The sequence below is a fragment of the Chiloscyllium punctatum genome, chromosome 18 (genome assembly GCF_047496795.1).
Source record: "Chiloscyllium punctatum isolate Juve2018m chromosome 18, sChiPun1.3, whole genome shotgun sequence".
Classification (NCBI taxonomy): Eukaryota; Metazoa; Chordata; class Chondrichthyes; order Orectolobiformes; family Hemiscylliidae; genus Chiloscyllium; species Chiloscyllium punctatum.
In genome coordinates, this window is record NC_092756.1 from 21,975,203 (window position 1) to 21,998,524 (window position 23,322).

The following is a 23,322-nucleotide window of genomic DNA, read 5'->3' on the forward strand; positions in this document are numbered from 1 at the left end:
TGAGACAGCAATATGGAGGTGGGAATAAGAGTGTTAGTTCAGAGAAGAGGTTGGAGTGGATAGGTGGGAAGGAAGATAGACAGGTGGGACAGGTCAGTAGGACGGTGCCAAGCTGGAAGGTTGGTGGGAGGTGAGGGGAAATGAGGAAACTGGCGAAATCCACATTGATGCCATGGGGTTAACTATCATGAGTCAGAAGATGAGTCATTCTTCCTCTAGGCGTCGGGTGGTGATCGAATGGCGGTAGAGAAGGCCTAAGACCTGCATGTCCTCTGGAGGGTGGAGGGGGGAGTTGAAGTGTTCGATCACGGGACGTTAGGGTTGATTGTTGCCGGTGTCCTGGAGATGCCGGCGACTCTGAAGCGCTCTGTGTGAAGGTGTCCGGTGGCCCCACTGTAGAGGAAACTGCATCGGGAGAAACGGATGCAATAAATGGTATGTGTGGAAGTGCAGGTGAATCTTTGATGGATGTGGAAGGCTTCTTTGGGACAGTGGGGGGAGGTGGGGGTGTGTGGGCGCAGGTTTTACAATTGTTGTGGTGGCAGAGGAAGGTGCTGAAACGGGAGCGTGGGTCATTGGAGGGCGTGGACTTGACTAGGTAGTCATGGAGGGAATGGTCTTTGCAGAAAGTGGATAGCGGTAGGGAGTGAAAAATATCCCTGGAGGTCAGTGTTACTGATATTTTTTAGAAACCCACTGACTCTCACAGCTATCTCGATTTCAACTCCTCCCACCACACCTCTTGCACCAATGTTATCCTGTGTTCCCAACTCCTCGGCGTCTGCCGCATCTGCTCCAAAAGGACCCATTCCTCAACAGAAAACAACAGATGGCCTTCTTCTTTAAAGTACGGAACTTCCCCTCCCATGTGGTTGAAGATGCCCTCTAACGCATCTTATCCTTGTCCTGCACGTCCATCCATGAACCCCATATCTCCAAACACAACAAGGACAGATCAAGGACAAGAAGCAGGTCCTCAACTTCCATTCCACCAATCTCGGCAAAAATCACATCATCCGCCGACATTTACACTCCCTCTAAATTGACCCCCCCACCAGGGATATATTTCCTTCCCCAAACCCATTCGTTTTGCTCAAATACCTTTCCCTCCGCGACGACCTAGTCATGTCCATGCCCTCAAATGACCCACCATTCCCTGCCAGCACCTTCCTCTGCCACCGAAGGAATTGCAAAACCTGCACCCACATTGTACCCCTCACCTCTGTCCAAGTCTTCAGTGGAGCCTTCTACATTCATCAAAAGTTCGCCTTCACTTGCACAGATGTCATTTGTTGTATCTGCTGTTCCAGATTTGGTCACCTCTAAATTGGGGAGATCGGACATCTTCGGAGAGAGCACTTCAGAGAACATCTCCAGGATATCTGCAAGAATCAACTCCACTGCCCTATGGCCAAACATTTCAACTTCGCCTCCCACTCTCCTGACGATATGTAGGTCCTGAGCCACCCCCATCGCCTCTCCCTCTCTACCCAACGCCTGGAGGAAGAACGCCTCATCTTCATCTTCAGGACCCTTGAACCCCATGGCATCATTGTGGATTTCATCAGTTTCCTCATTCCCACTCCCTCATCTTACCCCAGTTCTAAACTTCCAGCTCAGCACAGTCCTCCTGACCTGTTCTACCTGTGTATTTTCTTTCCCACCTATACATTCCACCTTCCTCTCTGACATATCACCATCAACCCCCACCTCTGTCCACCTACTGCACTCTCAGCGACCTTCTCCCCAGACCCACGACCTCCCATTTATCTCTCCACCCCATAGGCTGTCTGTCTCATTCCTGATGAAGGGCGTTTGCCCGAAACGTTGATTTTTCCTCAGATGCTGACGGACTTGCTGTGCTTCTCCTGCACCATTTTCATCTTGAGGGGAATAAGTTGATTCAGAGGGATTTTGGATTTTTCTGTTGTTGACCACAGACTGTTGCAGCTAGTAGAACTTTAGTAAACACCAGTTTAGGGAATAGCTAAAGGTCTGAGCAGAAGTCTGGTCACTGCGTTAATCAACATTTATTAAGTTTTCAGTTTAAAGATGGAGGGCTGAAGTATGCAACTTTGCCCATCAAGACTGATTCACCACTCAATGAGCTTATCATTGATTCCTTTCAAAGTCAGGCTGCTATTGGCCTTGGAGGGGAACTTGCAAATGGTGGCGTTTCGTTGCATGTTCCAACCTTGTCCTGTTAGTCAGTACAGCTTTTCAACTTTGAAGGTTCGGTCAAAAATTCTCGGATGACTTACTCCAGTGCATCGTGTAGTTGGTGCTGTCTGCTGCTATTGTGCCTTAAAGGTGAAGGGAATAATTATTCAGGTATGGAATCGGGTACTGCATTGCCGTGGATAGTGTCCAGTTCCTTAAGTGTTGTTGAAGTCACACCCATCTCGGCAAATGGAGAGAGTTCTGTTCCACGTCTCATTTGTACCTTGCAAACGGAGGATTCACGGAGTAATGAGTTGTGTTTACAATCCAAAACTGTCTACCAACGGACATGTTTTTGTTGTGAAAGTGTTCATATAGCCGATCTCAATCCGTTTTTCCCAAATTCTAGCTGCGTGGACGATTACACCGGGGAATTAGGTTACAGTAAAGCCATTGAATGTCAATGGAATATGATAAGGTTCTCATTTGTCAGATTTATAATTACTCTATTTCGTTCTTGTGTAGACCAATCTGATTCCAATCGCCAGCTGATTTCAAGTTCCGATTCTCGGCTGTGCTTGAAATTTCAACCGTTGCCTCATATAAGTTTCTCCACCTGCCTTAATAATATGTAAGGACGCTATAAGGGACAGCAGAGATTTACAAACATGGTGCCAACCCTGTATAAAATGGAGCTCTCTAATCACATAATAACAATTATAAACGTTCAATATTCGTGGGATCTTGACAGGGTAGATACGGGCAGACGGTTTGCTCTCTGGTATGAGGAGAGCATCAGAGGACATGAACTCAGAATTAGATACTGCCTATTTAATTCAGAAATGAGGAGGAATTTCTTTGCTCAGGGCCCAGTGATTCTGTGGAACTCTTTCCTGAAACTGTTGTTGAGGCTGATTTGTGTGTATTTTCAAACTGTGCCAGGCAGATATTTAACCAGAAAGTTGATGAAGCATTATCGAGGTTAGGCAGGAGAATAGAGATGAAGATTATCAGATCAGCCATGAGTTCGTTGAATGGCGGAGAAGACTCGATGGGCTGAATGGCCGACACCCAATCCTATATCATTTGATGTAACGCCTTATTTTATTTTAGAATTCTGAGGGGATGGGATGAAGTGATAGAAAAGGTTTCTCAAACTGATCAGACAGATCAGGAACTAGGCTCATAAACTGGTGAACAAGAAGTGTGTTGTGGCTTGGAGGCATAAATGGCACTGGACACACCACAGATGGGTATGTGCAGACGCTGTGATTGCTAAAGAAAATTCGTGGATCTTATATTCTTGCCAACTTGGTGATCACGCTAGATGATGGATCGTGGTATGATTCACACAACAAATGAATGATTCGTTTCATTGGAAAAGTTTTCTGCAGCTCCAATTCAATTGACTGTTTAAAATACTGATCAGAACTTTGTGTGGAGTGTTACATTAAAATTCACAGTCCCATTAAGTAAACTATTGTACCCGATCTCTCCTTATTTGTTTCGCTTTCATTCGATGTAAATTCATAGAAAGTCCAGACGGAATGAAAGGAGGAAGGAAATGTTATACTCCTTTTCATTATCCCAATTTAACTTACAACAGAATCAAATTGTTTTATTTCGACTTTGATGTGGTATCGATTTATCACAAATCTCTGGTTCAATGAAGGACAAGAGCAAGATTCTCCATCCAATGTATAATAAAGATGCGAGGCACAAAGGGAAACCACTGCTGCTTATGATGGAAGTAACAGCCCGAGTAGGATTCAAATCCACACATGCGCAATGGAAAAGCAACCCGTCGCCTTCACCTCTGGGCCACTTCAGCCCATGGCAAAGGCGCTCACATGTGACCACATCAAGATTACATATGGTGCACCTCGGGGATAAGACATTCCCTGAGCGGAATCGAATCCACACCATTATGTTTCTGCTTTCAGTGGAATAATAATACCAGCTAAATCCAAGGGATTGACCTCGCCCTTGGAAAGAATACCTTGTCCTTGATTTATTACGAGTAGGAACTGTCTCAGAATGAACCAGAAAGCATGAAATTCCCGTCACATTCACACACACATTTAGTCTTGACGCATAATTTCTTCAGACAGTTTCTCTCTCACGTGAAGAAGTATATACGGAGAGAGAAGTGAAGGTGATGTTTTCGCTCGATGGGCTTTCTCATATGGCTGAACCTGAACTGGGTAAAATTCCCAGAAATGCAGTGTTGTTCGTTTCGTTTTATTAATTTTGCTGCAACTTCACTCTGTTCATTGCAATGATCGGAAGTGAATTGGATTTATGTGATTGGAACATTTAATATTGCATTCAATTTTGATCCGAATTTATTTCAGCTTAAACAAAATACTGATGAAAAAAACAGAAGGTTGAACTACAAAGCAAGATGCCAGTTTTGAGTCTCAGTTACTTTGGCAGATTTCATTGGGTATCAAATGAACCCAACATCATGGCGATTGTCCCATCTTTAAACCATGGGATTAAGGCAGGAAATCGATCTCTAAGAGACGGGTCACTTCCTGTTCATTATGGAATAGCTTTCCTTGACAATATACAAAATCTGCTCAGTTCCATTTATAATGCTTCATGTGGAATATTAATAGAAATCTTTCAAAACTCTGAGTTTTTCTTTTGCTGAATCTTACTCAGCTGCATACGTTTCCGATATTTCTTTGCATCTGAAGTCATCCAAATTAGACATTGTTTCCTCGAACCTTCTACCCCCCCACACCCCACTTTTACACTTTTACCTGGCCACAGTTTGTCTCTCTCCTGGTGAAACTCACTGTTTGTGTGTCCCTAAATGTGCCTTTCCAAATATTTTGGAAACGGATTCTCTGAGTGACAGAAATTCTGCTCCCATCATTTCTTTGTCCTACATCCATGGTTTTGAAAGCCTGACGTTCGGAAATATACGAACTTGAAAGAGTGAATTTACCACTATTTACTCTCTCCAAACCTCAAATACGCTGGAAAACTTCCATTCGGTTTTCCTTGGTTCAGTGTCAAATTTTCCAACACACAAATAAATAAAATTCCATCCCCACTAAACGCCGTCAGCATCGTCTCTAATGTCTTCCGGCCCAGTAAACGCTGGCAGTGTCCTCTCTGATAGAATCACAGATTCCCTGCAATGCAGAAAGTACAGTTCAGCCAATCGAGTCTGTCCGGTCACTCTGAACAGCACCTCAACCAGACCTAGCTCCCTTCTCTATCACCGCAGGCCTCTGGCTTGTGATTTCAAATAAACCTTTTGGAATAAAACCTGGCATCATGTGACTGCTGACCTTATCACTGTGTCACCCATGGCTAACTCACTTAACTTACTGAATTCACTCCCTGGAAACATCAGCGCAATTTAACATGGCTCATCCACCTAACCTACAGACTTAACAGCAGTGCGAACCACTGAACAATTGTACCATCACATTGAACACTATCTGTATCATCTGTAATGGCTTTACACAATGGTAACTCCGCCGAGTGAGAGCAAGCCGCGCCCACCAACCCGAATTCAATGCATCTAAACGCGGTTCTACGCTGTACAACTTCATTAGTGCTGCTGGAAATGTTTCTGCACTCAGATCTGAATGGGTTTACTTTGTTTTCTTCCACAGATTCCTGCTTTAAATAAACACATCATCAAGAACAACTCTATATAATGGTTTTCATTGCAACACAAACATAATGTGCAGTTTGCAGAAGTTACTCTCTCTCTCCCCAGGAGCTGCAGTCCTTCCCCACGCTGATTCAGACAGCACTGTCCTTGCTGTGACATGTCCAATCGAGAATGGAAGGCGAGGCATGAATCACCTTCAGTGGGGAACAGAGCGACAGGTTTACAACATTTACAATGCCCCGAGCGGAGAATTGAGCCCTGTGACAGGAGGGGACACTAACCACGATACTGTGGAGGAGAACAACATCGAAGGAAGCCCATTAGCCTGTTTTGGCCGCACTTGTCCAACACAACTGCTTAACGACCTGAATCAAGTTTATCATCGTTTAGCCCATAGCCTTATATGTTTTGGCATCACAAATTAACATCTCAATTCTTTTAGAGCGATTCCCGCCTCTCTGACGCTTTCCGTTCATCGACTCAAACCTTTCTGCCTTTTTCCGAAATCTCTTGGCTCCAGTGTTCGATCTCTCCATCAATAAGAAACTCTTCTTTCAGTCTATCCTGTCCATATCCCTCAGCATTTTGTACATCTCACTCATATCTTCTCCAATCTCCTCTCCTGGGTGACAAACTACCCCAGTCTGTCCAATCTCTCCTCATACCTGAAACTCTTCAGCTCAGACAATATCCCAGTGAATCTCTACTGCAACATTCCCAGTGCGATCACATTCATGCTGTACTGTGAATTGAAGAACTGCACACAGTAATCGAGCTAGAGCCGAATGAACTTTTTTTTCTATTCTGTTACAGTATGAGGGCGTCGCTGGCTCAGCAGTATTTATTGCTATCCCTAATTGTACAGCGGGTAGTTGAGACTGAACCATATTGTAGTGAGTCTGGAGTCACATGGAGGCCCGAGCAGGTAAGAATGGCAGTTCCATTCCTTAAAGGACGTCAGATGGTTTTGTTTTTTCAACAATTGAACATGGATATATAGGAGTTATGAGATTCGTAATTCCAGATATTTATTAAATCCCAATTTTACCACCTAGCATGGTCGGAGTCAAACCTGGGTCCCTGGTGTCTGAATAAACAGTCCAGTGGTTAGTGTTAATAGCGCTAGGCCATTGCAGAAAAGCAGTGAAACTGATCTAATCCAATGAAGTCGCTTTTCCCCGATACTGTGCCATTTTCCTGAGCTTGACCCCCCCGCCCCGCCCCCAATAATATCTGGTCTATGTCGAGCAAAGCTGCTACATGAGTATTGATCTCACAATAGTGGTAACCAAATGGATCAAATGGTCTGCAGGTCCCGATGGTGGGGTTGGGGCACTTTCACCCAGTAACAGTGACCCCAGTCACACAGACTGATCGGTATCAGTGGGAGAGTCAGTGTTAGATTCTGCAGTGCCTTAAAGAAATAAGAAATTACTCCGCAAACACAGTATGAAAGAGGAGCGCTCCCAAAGCTAGTGCTTCAATTAAACCTGTAAGACCATAACCTGGTGTCGGGTGATTTTTAACTTTGTACTCCATAGTCCAACACCGGCATCTCCAAATTCATGAAATGGGGCCATGGGATGGAAAGTTCGGTTAGTGATCTTAGGAGGGAAGGAATCCCTGAGAACGGGTGGATTTGAATTCTGAAACACAGAGATGTGAGCGAGCAGAGCTTGAAAGAAAAAAGAACATCACCTTGGAGAAAATCAAAACGTTAAAACAACTGATTCCTTTGTGTTTCACAAAATACTGGGACACAGCGTAATTACTGCCGTGACTCGGATTCGAAGCGAGGATGCTACAACCACAACACAGTGTACTAACCACTACACGATCACTGCAACCCACAGACGAACACACTAAACAGCCAAAATAAGTACAGTATCATAAGAAATGTTAGGCAGAGCACCAAATGCACAATATCTGTGTTTAGTGAACAGTGGCAGATAGAAGGGAACTCAGAATTGGCTGACCGTTTCACATCGGCGCTCACAGAGGCTGTGGTGATTCCATCGTTAATGTGCTGAAGGCTGAGATAAATAGATTTCTCCAAAACATCAAAGATTACCGGAAACAGTGCAGCTTTTGTTACCTGCACATCCATCAATATAATTTATTATATCCGTTGCTCCCAGTGCGGTCTCCTGTACATTGGGGAGACTTGGCGCCTCCTAGCAGAGCGCTTTAGGGAACATCTCTGGGACACCCGCACCAATCAACCACACCGCCCTGTGTCCCAAAATTTCAACTCTCCCTCCCACTCTGCCGAATACATGGAGATCCTGGGCCTCCTTCACCGCCGCTCCCTCACCACCAGACGCCGGGAGGAAGAACGCCTCATCTTTCACCTCGGAACACTTCAACCCCAAGGAATCAATGTGGACTTCACCAGTTTCCTCATTTCCCCTTCCCCCACCTCACCCTCGTTCCAAACTTCCAACTCAGCACTGTCCCCATGACTTGTCCTGACTTGTCCTACCTGCCTATCTTCTTTTCCACCTATCCACTCCACCCTCCCCCCCGACCTATCACCTTCATCCCCTTCCCCACTCAACTATTGTATTCTATGCTACTGTCTCCCCACCCCCACCCTCCTCTCACTTATCTCTCCATGCTTCAGGCTCTCTGCCTTTATTCCTGATGAAGAGCTTTTGCCCGAAACGTAGATTTTACTGCTCCTCGGATGCTGCCTGAACTGATGTGCTCTTCCAGCACCACTAATCCAGAATCTGGATTCCAGCATCTGCAGTCATTGTTTTTACCAAGCTTTTGTTGAAATGTATACTTCAATAGCAATGCAGTGTAACAACGGTTACTTCACGAGTTTCCCCATCCAAGGCAGTAACCACTGCTGACACATAGTCCCAATTCCCAGCCCCAGAATCACAGGAACTGAGTGGCGCAGTCGCAAAAATCCAACTTGAAATCGAGATGGGAATGAGGTCGCAGAGATACTCGATGGCTCAAGTGCACAAACAGAGAATGCACGGTATTTCTATGATGGTTTAGAGGCGCAAGCAATTCCGAGGTTGGGAGTGCTCCTGGTCAAAGGCGGGGAAGAAGGGAAAATTTGTTCCCGTTTATAATAACAGCAATCAACAGTGCATCTTGCTGAGACAGCTGAGTGCCACAACTGGAGCGAGGGCAGCTAGTTTGAAGTTTAATTTTGCTTCACTATCACCCAGTTCCCTGGAATGAATTGCTTTCACCATTTTCATTTCCAATTGTTTAATATCTCCCTGCAGTCTGCGGCTTTCTTCCTCATGGTTAATTGCATGACGAACTGTTGTATGACCTGTACACTGCTGAATCACGGCCACGACAAGTCCTGATGAAGGGCTTTTGCCCGAAACGTTGATTTCGCTGCTCGTTGGATGCTGCCTGAACTGCTGTGCTCTTCCAGCACCACTAATCCAGTATTTGCTTTCCAGCATCTGCAGTCATTGTTTTTACCTCACGACAAGTAAATATGAATCATTGATCTATATGAGAAAACTGTGGAACTCACGGCAGGCACGCTTCGTAGGTTTGCAGGCGACACCAGAATTGTAGACAGTGAGAAAGATTATCTAAGTTTCAAAAGGATCTTCATCCAATGAGTCATTGGACTGAAAAATGTAACATGGAGTTCAATCTGGATAAATGGAAGGTATTGCATTTTGGTACAACAAAAAGAGTAGGGCTTTGCGTACTGTTGGAGAACACGGAAGCTCGGGATGCAGGTACATAATTCCTTGTAATTTGCTTTACCTACAGACAAGATGCTTCAAAGGCATTTAATAAACTTCCCTTCATTGCTCAGTCCTTTGTGTATAGTAGTTGGGACGTTATGTTGAAGCTTTGCAGGATATTGATTAGGCCTCTTCTGGAATATTATGTCCAGTTCTGGTCGCCCAGTTGTAGGAATGGTACTATTCAGCTGGGGTAGGTTCAGAAAAGGTATACACGCATGTTGCCTGTGGAAGGTTTGAGTTATAATGATAGGCTGGATAGGCTGAGACTATTTTCAGATTCGAGATTGGGGTGCTGGAAAACCACATCAGGAAAAAAAAGAATCCGAGGAGCAGGAGAATCATTTTCTTTCGCACAAGTGTCGTTCACCAGGCTCTTCCCCGAAACGTCGATTCTCCTGCTCCTCAGATGCTGCCTGAACTGCTGTGCTTTCCCAGCACAACACTCTCGACTCTGATCTCTCATCTGCAGTTCTCACTTTCTCCTAGTCGAGACCGTTTTCACTCTAGGTTAGGGGTTTGAGCGGCGACCTGACAGAAGTTTATGAATTATTGAGAGGCAAGTTAGAGTTAAAGATAGCGGCCTTTTCCCAGGAGGGGGATTTCAAGATGAGAGGGCATATGTTAAAGATGAAAAGAGAGATTTTTTAAAAAAAAAAAACATATGAGGCATTTGTTTAGGGAAGATGTTTTACGTGTGCAATTAACTTGCTGAGGAAGTGATGGATGAGGGTACGTTTGCAACATTTAATGGACAATTGATTCCAAACATGAATGGGAAAGTGGGATTTTTTAAATAAATTTATTCATGCCTAGTATGTCAGTTCTTTCCCAGAGGGCATTTAAGATTCAACCACGATATTATCCATCTGGAGTCTCGTGTGGGACGGAGCAGATGACGATGACAGTTTGCTTCCCGCACTGGCATGAGTGAATCAGATGGGACTTTCCACAACTGATTCAGGTCATCTGGAGACTCTTCAATTCCAGGTGCTTATTGAATTCAAACTCCACCATCTGTCATGCCAGGACTTGAACCCTTTGTCCCCAAAATATTATCTGGGTTTTTGGATTAACAACACATTAATAAAACTACAAGGGCATCATAACCACTCAACGGCTACAGCAGAAGGCAGATGGGACGAGATTAGTTTGGCAGTGTGTTCAGCATGGATTGGTTAGACTGACAGGCCTGTTTTCATGCTGTATGACTCTATGATTGACGCTATGGAACAAATAGCTGGTTGGAATTAACAGCAGCATTGAGACCATAACCGAACATCTGATGGGATATGTAATCCTGCGGGAGTCTCCGGAGGTTGTTTTGCTCAGTGACCCCTTCCCACACACGGGACTGGTGAACGGTCTCTCCACAGTGTTACTGATTAAATGAGTTTCCATTTCTGTGGTTAATTGAATCCCTTCCAGCATGTTCCCATATTGCCCTGCTTTCTCTGTGGTATCGGCCTCCTTTTTTTTTACACAGGGTGAACGATCCTTTCAAATTGTTTCCATACAGGTTCAAATCCTGTTGTCCATGTTGTTTCTGTGTTTTCATTGTTTCTCATTCATCCACAGGGTGTGAGTATCACTGGTGAGTACAACATTTATTCGTCGCCCCTCGTTCGTTGCTGTCTCGCTGCTCCACAAACCCGGGTGCGATCCCAGCCTCGGGTGTCTGTCTGTGGGCAGTCTGCACATTCTCTGTGTGTTTGCGTTTTATTTCTCCCTCTGACCAAAGATGTGTCAGTTACAGGGATCAACAATGGGAAATGCAGGCTTATGGGACAGGGAATACCGTGGGGTCTGGTGGGATGCGCTTCTGATATACCGTGTGGACTGGAAGGGCCGATTAGACTGCTTCCCCACAGCATGGGGAATCTTGAATTAAGTGTCAGCTCATGCTTTTCTGGTCATGGAGTCTCTCGTGGGCATGACTGGGTGAAGATGGTAGAATCCCCTGCATAAGGGTCATGAATGAATGGGATTGCAGGAAATTAAAGTCATTATCTCTGTTTCTGAGGTCAGACTTGTATTTCAGGTTTTATTCATCGAACTTAAACATCACCCTTTCCGTGTCCCAGCCCACCAGGATGACGAGTTTAAAATATCACCCCAAAACCACCTTCTCCAGTTTGATATCTTGACTGTGTGGAAGAAAATGATACTGAGCTGATGCGAGCAAATGCAGCTGCCACCGCCAGTGTCGGAAACAAGATCCAAATAGCAAAATCATCTTTTAAACCCACCACTGCAAAGTTCACGGCTCAACACGCTCCAGTTGTGCCACTCAGCTGTCTTAGCAAGAGGTACTGTAAATCGCTATGAGAGTATAAACGGGGACAACCTTTCCCTCGAGCAGGAGCACACTCACCGAGGCATTTCTTGCGCCTCTATACCATCACAGAAGGACAGGACGCTCACCTATTGCATCACAGGAGCCAGAGAGTAAGTCCGCGCACTCATTCCCATCCCCATTTCCGGTTGGATCTAGGCGGCTGTGCCGATGTTAAGCTAAAATGCTATTGAAGCATACATTTCAACAATATCCTGTATTGTCCCCCGAGTCTTTGATGCTTGTCGAAATCTATCAAAATCAGTTTTTCTACATTCTCATTCAAGGGATCTCCACAGCCTCTGAGGACACCGAACTTAAAGATTCAGCTCATTCTCAGTTTCCACATGTCTGTCTCTGTTCGCTGGGTACTGATATTGTAAATGTGCTTTTCTTCCGAACATTTCCTCTGCTAGTATACTTATTGCTGCTTGCAAGCATCCTGTTCTGTGGTTACTGTGATCGTGGTTGTCGGTATTTTGCATTGTGACCACAGCAACCTCGATTTGAAACCAAATCACGGCACTTAGTATTCTCTCCGTTGTCCTTTTTGTGACACATGCTAAGAAATTAATTATTTTACCTTCAATTTTCGCTCTCTCACATCTCTGCGTTCCATATATCAGGATTGAAACACACCCGTTGTCGGAGACTCTTCTCCTTCCCACGATGATTAAACCTCCTTTCCGTACCTCGCCCCATTTCTCTGAGGCAATGCACAATCTCTCACTCTCTTTCACATTCATACTGTTCTGTCTGTGCTGCTGCTGCGGTCAATGTTGTTGGGTGAACGTGCCCCAGTCCCACCATCGGGACCTTCAAACAAGTCGATCCATTTGGATACCGCGGTTGTGAAATGAATCCCCATGTAACAGCTTTTACTGACATAGGCCAGAGACAATTGGAGCGTCAGGCTCATGGAAAATACCCTGGGCAGTTTTGGTGAAAAGACATTTTATTGGAAAAGATCAGCTTTTATGGCTTTCTGCGTTGGTCTTGTGGTAATTTCATAGGACTGATAATCCGGAGACCGAGGTAATAGGGTACTCGAGCTTGAATCCCACCATGCCATGATCGTCAAATTTGGATTCAATAAATATCTGCAAGGAAGAATCTAATGACTACTATAGATCCATTGACAATTGTTGAAAACAAAATCTGTTTCACTGATGACATTTCAGAATGGAATCTGCTATCCTTACTTGGTCTGGGGTGCATGTGACTTCAGGCTCATAGGAATATAGTTGAGCCTCAACTGCCCTCTAGGCAATTAGGAATGGGTAATAATTTCTGCTCAGCCAGAATCGCCCTCATACTAATACAGAAATTTTAAAACAAATCCTCATTGGCCTCATGCAAGAGTGTTGTGTGCAGTTTTGCAAGTCACATTACAGCAGGGATGTTATGACAGTGAGAAAATTGCAGGAGTTATTTCCCGGGATACTGTTTGGGCTGAAGAGTTTCAGTTGTGAAGAAAGACAGGACAGAGTGGAGTGTTTGTCGCAGTGTAAAGGAGATGTGGACAAGACATGATTGAGTTCGGGTATGGACAGGGTTGACTGAACGAGTTTACCATTGATGGACGGATCGATCAGCAGGGGCCAGAGACTAAAGGAGAAAGACGGAAAGCTTTGAGAAGATGTGCTAAAATGCTTTATCAGCCAGTGGTTGGTTGGAATTTGGAGTACACTGTCTGCATTTTTCAGAGTGGCAGATACCCTTATAATCTGAATAAATATTCAGATGTGACCTTTTGATGCCATGACATATAAGGCTGTGGGGTCAGCATTCTGAAATGGGATTCAGTTCATTCGGCAGTTGTTTTTGACAAGTGTGACCACATTTGGTTGAAGGGCCTCCTTTGACACTCTTGTCCTCGGTAGTATAATGGTTAGTGTCCCCGCCTGTCACAGGGCTCAATTCTCCACTGGGGACAGTGTAAACGTTTTAAAACTGTCGCTCCATTCCCAAGTGCGGGTATTGATACTTGTCCTTCCATTCTCGATGGGGCATGTCACAGGAAGGACAGTGCTGCCTGAATAAAGATGGGGAAGGACTGCAGCTCTCAGGGAGGCAGAGTGACAGTGAACAGCCAAACACGTGACTTCTGCAAACTTCGCCTTGTGACTGTGTTGGAATGAAAAGCATTTGACAGACTTGTTCCGGACTGAAGTGTTTACTAGAAGCAGGAAGCTGAGGAAGAAACAACATAAACGCATTCAAATATGAGTGCAGAAACATTTCCCGCAGCACGAATGAAATTGTAAAGGACAGAGTAGCGTTTCGATACATTGAATTTGGGTTCATTTGTTTTATGAGTTTTACCATGGTATAAAACCATTAAAAAATGATACAGCATTTGCTCAGTATGATGGAACATTGTCTCAATAATTCGCATTGCTGTTCAGAGGGAGGGTTAGGTTGATTGGCAAAGTTAAATTGCCCTGTCGTGTCCAGGGAGTGAATTAAGTAAGTTAGGTGAATTAGCCATGGGTAACGCGGGGATAAGGTCAGAAGTCACAGGACGTCAGGTTATACTCCAACAGGTTTATTTGAAATCATATGGGGGAGGGATTCTCCTTCTTCAGGTGAAGTATAAGGAAATAGGAAGGGGAACTAGGTCTGGGTGAGATGCTCTTCAGAGAGTCGACACCGGCTCGATTGACTGAAATGCTCTTTCTGCACTGTAGGATTCCTTGTTTCTATGAATTGATAATGACGGTGTTTACTGGGGTGTAAAGCCATTAGAGAAGGTGCTGATGGGGGTGTACTGAGGATGAGATTTTATTCACTTGTCTTCTGGCAAAATTGAGAACAGTTATCCCTGAACCAAGGAAGGCTTAATGGGGTTTTTTCAGGTTATGAAATGCTTGGAAAGAGTAAATGAGTGGAAAATTCCCTCTTTCAAGTAAGTAAACATCGAGATGTCAGGCATTCAAAGCCTTTGATAAACCTTTGAAGGACAAAGAAATGATGAGAGCAGAATCATTGTCACTCCCAGAATCTGTTTTTCAAAATATTTGGAAAGGCACATTTGGTGACATACAAGCAATAAATATCACAAGGAGAGAGACAGCGTGTGGCTAGGTAAAGGTGCAGAGGTGGGGTGTAGTCGGTCGGAAGTTGCGGGGAAACACTGTCGAAGTTGGTTGACTTTAAATGTAAAAAAATTTATTTAATGTGTGCAGCTGAATAAGATTCGGTTCCAAAACTCTGCATTTTGAAAGTTTTGGCATAATATTCCACCTAAAGCATTGTAAATGGAACTGAGTGGATTTTTATTTATTGTGAAGGGAAGATATTACATACTGAATAGGAAGTGACCAGTTGCTTGGAGTTCGACTTCCTGCTTTCATCACATGCGTTAAGGATGTGAGAACAAATACCATGATGTTTGGTCCATTTAATCCTCAGTGAAATCTGGCAAAGCAACAAGCAACAAAACTGGTGGGTTTTCTTTTGCACTTTAACCCTCTGTTTTTCTAAGCAGTATTTTCCTTAAGCTGAAATAAAGTCAGAGCAAATTTGAATACAACATTAATCGTTCCAATGAGATATATCTAATTCACTTCTGATTATTACAATGGACATTGTGAGGTTTCAGCAAAATTAAAATGAAACGAGCAAAACAGCATTTCTTGCAATTTAATCCAATTCAGGTTCAGCCATATGAGAAAGGTCATTGAGCCATAACATCGCCTTTATTTCCCTCTCCATGGCTGCTTCTTCACGTGAGAGAGAAAGTGACTGAAGAAATTATGAGTCAAATGTAGGTGTAAATATGACAGAAAATTCTTGTCCTGTTTCATTCTGACTCCGTTCTGACTCAGTATGTATCAATGACAGCAATTCATTCTGACGAGCATGGCTATTTATTCGAATTTGCTGTTATGATAATTCTAGTGAAAGCAGAAACACAATGGTGTGGATTCGATTTCGCTCTGGAACTTTCTCATCCATGACATTCACCACATGTAACCTGATGAGGTCACATGTCACCCCACTACAAAATGTGCAGAGGAGACCGAGAGATTATGGTGGTGGGTTATGACACCGCTGTACTCCACATTCACGGGTTCGAGTCACACTCTGGTTCCCAACTTTACGCACCGCTCTAGCAGTTTTCCTTTGCACCTCACACTCTGGTATACACTGGATCTAGAATCTTGTTCTTGCCCTTCATTGCACGGGAGATTCACAAATAATCGACACCACATTGAAGTCGAAACGAAGAAAGAAATCAGTCATTCTATTCAATTGTAGATGAAATTGGTGGAATGAGAAGGAACGCATTTTTCTTTCCACCCTACATTCCATCTTGTCTTTCTATGAATTTACATCGAAAGAAAGAGAAAAAAAATAACAATAGATGGGAAGCACAGGTTATCCAGTGTGGTTGTTCATGAGTATTTCAACCTAACACTTCACACAAAGATCTGATCAGTATTCAAAACAATCACTCGGAATTGGAACTGCAGAAAATTTCTCCAATGAAACAAACATTTCATTCTTTCACAAATTTCTGCTGTGTGCGAAACATACAAGGATCCATTATCCAGAGTGATCACTGACTTGTCAACTGTATAAGATCTGGCAACTTCCTTCAGTAATCGCAGCTTCTGTACACAGCCACCTGTGCTGGGGCCCAGTGTCATTTGTTGCCCCCAGGTCACAGCACATTTCTTCTTCCTGAGTTTATGAGGCTTGTTCCTGATCTGTCTGATCTGTTTAATAAAACTTTTTTGTCACTTCATCCCATCCACTCACAATTCTGAGTTTATGAATAAAATGAGGCGTTAGACGAAATGTTAAACCAAGCGGAAGTATGCTATTCAGCCCAAGGAGTCTGCTCAACCATTCAACGAACTCATGGATGATCTGATTTGGAGATGCTGGTGTTAGACTGGGGTGTACAAAGTTACAAATCACACAACACCAGGTTATAGTCCAATAGGTTTAATTGGAAGCACACGAGCTTTCGGAGCGAAGCTCCTTCATCAGGTGATAGTCACCTGATTATTACCTAATGAAGGAGCGATGCTCCGAAAGCTAGTGTGCTTCCAATTAAACCTGTTGGACTATGACCTGGTGTTGTGTGATTTTTAACATAGTTGATCTGATGATCTTGAATTACTTTCTGCTCACTAAGCTCGACAAAGTTTCATCATCTTTCTGATTAACTATCTGGCACATTTTGAAAATACCCAACCACACAGTCTCAACAGCGGTTACTGGAAAATGCCACAGATTCTTTGACACCTGAGCAAAGAAATTACTCCTCATTTCTGAATTAAATTGGCAATATCTAATTCTGAGATTATGTCCTCTGGTGCTCTCCTCAGAGCATCGGGCAAGCCACCTGCCCGTATCTACCCTGTCAAGGTCCCACGTATATTGAGCGTTTATAATTGTTATTATGGGATTGTAAAGCTCCCCTCCATCTCCTTTGTTTCAAGGAGAATAATCCCAGCCTAACCAATCATTTCACGAAGTTCTACTGTATATAGAGTTAGCAACATGTTTGTAAGTCTGCGCTATCCCTTACAGCGTCCTTACATATTATTAAGACAGGTGGAGAAATTTCGGCGAGGAAACGGGTTGAAATTTCAGGCGCAGATGGGAATTGGAACTTGACATCAGAAAGCGATTAGAATCGGATTAACCCACAGAAGGACCAAATACAGGGAAGATAACGCTGACAAATGAGAATCTAATCGTATTCGATTGACATTCAATGGCTTCAATGTAACTGAATTCCTCCGTGTAATCGTCCTGGGAGCTAGTATTTGGGAAAACTGGAACCTGACCGCCCATATAAAGAAGTTGACGACAAAAACCTGTCCGTGGGTCGACTTTGCTTGATTATTAACTCAACCCTTGTCTCCATGAAGCCTAATCGACGTTTCGGGCAAAAGCCCTTCATCAGGAATATTCCTGATCAGGAATATTTTTTTTCGTGATGAAGGGCTTTTGCCCGAAACGTCGATTTCGCTGCTCGTTGGATGCTGTCTGAACTGCTGTTCTCTTCCAGCACCACTAATCCAGAATTTGGTTTCCAGCATCTGCAGTTATTGTTTTTACCTCCATGAAGCCTACATCGTCCGCAATGCACAAATTAGATGTTTAACAGATCTCTCTCCATTTGCCTAGTTGGGTGCCGCTTCAATGCCACTGAAGGAACTGGGCACCCTCCACGACAATGCAGTCACTTAACTGTATATTGTTCAACACCTGAATATTTATTCCCTTAACTGCTAAGGCACAATTGCAACAGAGTGCACCACATAGAACATTCGCTGGAGTAAGTCATCCAGGCTTTGTTGACAGAACCTTCAATGCTCAAAAATTGTACTGACTATAAGGACAAGTTTGAAGATGCTCTGAAACTTCACCATTTGCAAATTACCCTCTAAGGCACATACCAGCATGACTTGGAGAGGAATCAGTGGTAACTTCATTGAGTGGTGAAGTAGTTTGATGGGCAAAGATTCATACTTCAACCATCTATCTTTCATCTTTCAATTTTTAAAAATGTAGATTATTGTATGGACCAGACTTGTGCTCATTCCTTTAGTTGTTTCCTAAACTGGCGGTTACTAAATATCGAATATCATCCACAGTCTGTGGTCAACAATAGAAAATATCCAAAAACCTCTCGGGCAACTGATCTCCCTGTCCAAAAATCTTCAGGGATCTGTGAATGTCCACTCCAAGATCTCTTTGTACATGTACACCACTCAGAATCTTCACTGTTATTGTTACAACTCCCCAAATTCACGACCACTCATTGGTCTGGATTCAATTCCATTCGCCATTGTTCCTTTCCACCTGATGGATACATGACTGCGGTCCCTGACATTATTCATCATAGTCAACTACACGACTATGTATCGTCAGTAAACTTCTAAATCATGACTCCTAATAAAAAAGTTTGAATTATTGATCTACATCAGGAAACAGTGGTACTTCACTGGGAACAAGCATCCAAACATGGTTCCTTGCTGCATGGGATGAACAACTGCCATGTTCCAATCTCCAAGGGTTGCTAGCCCAGAATATCGCCACTACATTTGCAGATGACACAAAGATTGGTGGAGTAGCCAGAAAACATAGGGGACTGTCAAAGAATGAAGGGGAATATAGATAGACAGAAGAGTTGAGCGGAGAAGTCGCAAATGGTGTTCAATCCAAGCAAATGTGAGGTGATGATTGGGGGAAGTCTAATCCAAAGCCAAGTATACAGTAAACGGAAGAGCCTTGGGTAAACTTTATGAGAAGAGAGATCTGGGAGTTCAGGTCCTTTGTACCCTGAAGGTGACTGCACAGATGGATAGAGTGGTCAAGAAGGCATATGGCATGCTTGCCTTCACCGGATAGGGCATTGAGTATAAAAGCAGGCAAGTCCTGCTAAAATTGTACAAGAGTTTGTTTTGGCTGCGTTAGAATACTCTGTACAGTTCTGGTCGCCAAATTTCCAGTTATGTGGACGTTTAGGAGAGAATACGGAGAAGGTTTACACAGATGTTGTCTGGTATGGAAGATGCAAGCTCTGAAGAGAGGTTGAGTAGGTTACTTCTGCTTTCATTAGAAAAAAAAACAAGATTGAGGGGACCTGATTGAGGTTAACAATATAATGAAGGGTACAGACAGGGTGGAGAGAGATAAGTTTTTTCCCAAGATGAGGGATTCAATAATGAGAGGTCACGTGTTCAATGAGAGAGGTGAAACGTTTAGGGGAGATAGACATGGAAAGTATTTTACACAGAGGGTGGTAGGTGCTGGAATGCATTGCCAGCAGAGGTAGTAGAGGCAGGCATGGTAGATCCATTTCAGGTGCACCTGAGTAAGTGAGGAGCAGAGGGATACAGATGCTTAGAAATTGGCAGCATGTTTAGATATTGATTTGGATCGGCTCAGGCTCGGCTATCCAAAGGGCCTGTTCCTGGGCTGCACATTCTCTGTATTCTTTGTTCTTCTTTGTTCACTACACTACCAACTGTGGGTTACAGGTGAAGTAGTGTTACTTCTGCAATCATAATTACTTATGCAAGGTAAATGATCTCACACCAGTGTACAATTGTTTCAACCAAGAGCTGAGTCAACAAGAATTAAACCTATGTGAAGGAAATATATAATTGTTTTCATATTAGCTAAAATGTGCATACAAGAATGAAAGGTGACTGCAAGCAATAGTATATGGTACAGACAAATAGATAAGGTGCTGGGAGGATGCAGGTTAAGCCAGATATGCTTGTACAAGCAGTAGTTATAAGCATCTGTTTCCCATTTCTGCAAAAACAAAAATAAACAAACCCCAATTAAAAAGTAGTAAGGTTCACAATGGTTGGGGAAAGGGAGGAAATGTCATAAGTGGGGGAAATAGATCGCAGTGATGGAGGACACACCTAAAAGTTGACCACAGCCAAGGTGTGGTGAGAAGGCCAAGTCAAACCTGCACATTGTTATGCAAAAGGCCGGATAAGGCAAGAGAGAAACAATTGTAATGGGCACTGGGTTTGGAGTAGTGAATCCTATGTACTTGCTAAACTCTGCGAGTCTATTTCAGGCACCATGCTTGCAAGCGTATAATAAATATACTGATTGCTTCAGATCTTGTCTCGCACTGAAATTATTGAAGTGAGTGGCCTTAGTTTCTCACAATTGGGGGATCATCCGCGATATTCTTCCATCGCCGGGGGAGTGGCTGGTCCTGGACACTGGGAAGATGCCTCCCATTCACAATTGAGGAGTGGTTTCTTGTCCCGGTTTGGTCCGCTCTCTTGGGCGACTGGTACGAATCCCACAAGAGAGACATCTGAATCAGACAGTGAAAGAAGGTCGATAAAAAATATGGAAAAAATGGGGCCAGGCAACTCTGTGCACAGACCAACGTCAGAAAACTGACTTTTAAGTATTAACTTGGTGGCCAGGAAAAGGGGTATTTAATCGCTGAGGGACTGTTGAGGGGCCCGAGAAATGGGGGGGGGAGGCAGAGTAAGTCGAACTGTCACGGAGTAAAGAAAGAAAAAGTCCCTGGTAACATTCCTCCTGAAAGTCTGATGGGGTGGATGTTGACGGAATGGACAAATAACACTTGTACAAGGGAAAAAGATTAAAATAAAATGATTAAATATTGTTAATTAGTATGGACCAAAGAACCAATCCTTCATCCAGCTGTCTTCTGGCCAAAGTATGATTCGGATGAGGATTGGGTATGTCAGTATTTAGATTTGTATGTGAATAAAAAACAAACTTTTAGTGAAGAAGAAGCGGACTATGCGTCCTATTGGAAGGGCAGTTTGGGAATGATGGTAGTAAAGACAAAGGATTCCCTCTCTGCCCCACCCAGTTCCTGGGATCCTTTTGCCTGTTTGCACTCCCGCCCCCTGTACCATAAAATCAGATTAAGGTGAAAATGGGGGAGGAGGAGAGACAGACAGACAGACAGACAGGGACAGGTAATGGATGACTCACAAGAGGAGAACAAAGGGGCGGTGGACGGGGATGTTGTTGTTCCCGACCATGAATCCGCAACAAAAGAAAGGGAAGATAAAGTAGACGTAGAGCAGGCCTCTAGAGTATCTAAACAAAAGCCTAAGGGGAAAAAACAAAAAAACACAAAAAGGGGAAGAATATACAGACTTATCCCCTTCAGGAGGTACAAATAGGGGACAAAGAGATTGGGTTTGTAAGTGCCCCCTCACCAGTGCGGAGGTCAGAACATTTAAAAAGGAGATGAAGGTCATGGTTGAGGATCCAGTAGGGCTCTCTGAATAAATTGTTCAATACTTGGGGCCCAATCTGTATATGTGGACTGAGTTAATGTCTATTTTGAATATACTATTTACTGGGGAAGAAAGGGGACTTATACGAGGAGCAGCCATTAAAATATGGGACAGAGAACTTCCCATTGGGGATGGGGATTCTGGACAGGGAAAGACGGAGTTTCCCCTCAGAGACACCCAGTGGGAAAATCAAAACCCGGAGCATAGGGAAGAAATGAGGGAATTGAAAGACCTGATTCTAAAAGGAATAAGAGAGGCAGTTCCGAAGTCGCAGAATTTGACTAAAGCCTTTGAAGTTAAAGAGGAGAACTATGAGACACCCTAAACTTTCTTCCAAAGAATAAGAGACTCAATGCGGAAATACTCTGGAATGAACCCTGAGGACCCAGTGGCACAGGGTCTTTTGAAAATATATGTTGTGACAAAGGCATGGCCAGACACAGAGAAAGATACTGAAGATAGAAGGGAGGAGTGAAACACCATTAGATGAATTGTTAAGAGAGGCACAGAAAGTGTTTGCAAAGAGAGAGGATGAGAGACAAAAACAGAAGGCAAAAATGATGGTAGTTACAATTGATGATGTAGTTAAGAAAAGAATGGAGCCAATAGTGAGCAACAGGAGCGGTGGGTGGCAGCATGTAGGACAGAGAGGAAGTGGGAGAGGGAGATGACAAGGGGGAGCATTTGATAGAGGGTTCCGGCGACAGGGGCAGAGATGGAGGTCTCCACAGGCAGAATGCTGTTATTGCAGAAACTCAGGCATTTTAAGCGGGAGTGTCCTGATCTACAAAGGGTAGAAAGGGCAATTCCGCTTATGAATTTTGATGAAGAGTAGGGGTGTCAGGGGTTCGTGGCCCCGGGGAGCCACCAGGAAGCCTTGATAAACCTGAAGGTGGGACCCTATAGGGAAGAGGTAGTCTTCCTAGTAGATACGGGGGCAGCACGGTCGTCGCTGCATTTTAAACCAAAGAAAGGAGGAATGTCAACACGGTCAATTACTGTTTCCGGGGTAAAAGGGGAAGGATTTACTGTTCCAGTATTCTAACCTATGATGACAGAAGGTCCGAAGGATAGAGTCACAGGGGAACTGCTGTATATCCCTGATATAGGAAGTAACTTACTAGGGAGAGACTTAATGATCCTCTTAGGATTGGAGATTTGAATTCAGGAAAAAGAATTAGTTGTACAAGTGGCAATGTTGACAGAAGATGTGGAGAGAGAGGTAGACTCTATTATATGGGCTAGAGAAGGGAATCGTGGAAAACTACAGATCCGTCCCCTAGAAATAAGTTTAAAAAGGAAAGGGGACGTTGTTTATGAGCGACAATATCCCATTTCCATAGAAGGTAAACGAGAACTAAAACCATTAATTGAGGAGCTAGAGATGGACTGTTGGAGCCATATATGTCTCCTTATAATATCCTAATTCTACCAGTGCGAACATTGCATGGAACTTATCGATTGATGCAGGATTTGAGAACATTGAATCGAATAGTACAGATCAGGCACCCAGTGGTGCTAAACCCCTATACGTTATTAAGTAAGATCCCTCATGACCACAAATGGTTTAATGTGATAGATTTAAAGGATGCCTTTTGGGCTTGTCCCTTGGCGGAGGAAAGTAGGAATTATTTTGCCTTTGAAAGGGAAGATCCCAAGACTGGACGGAAA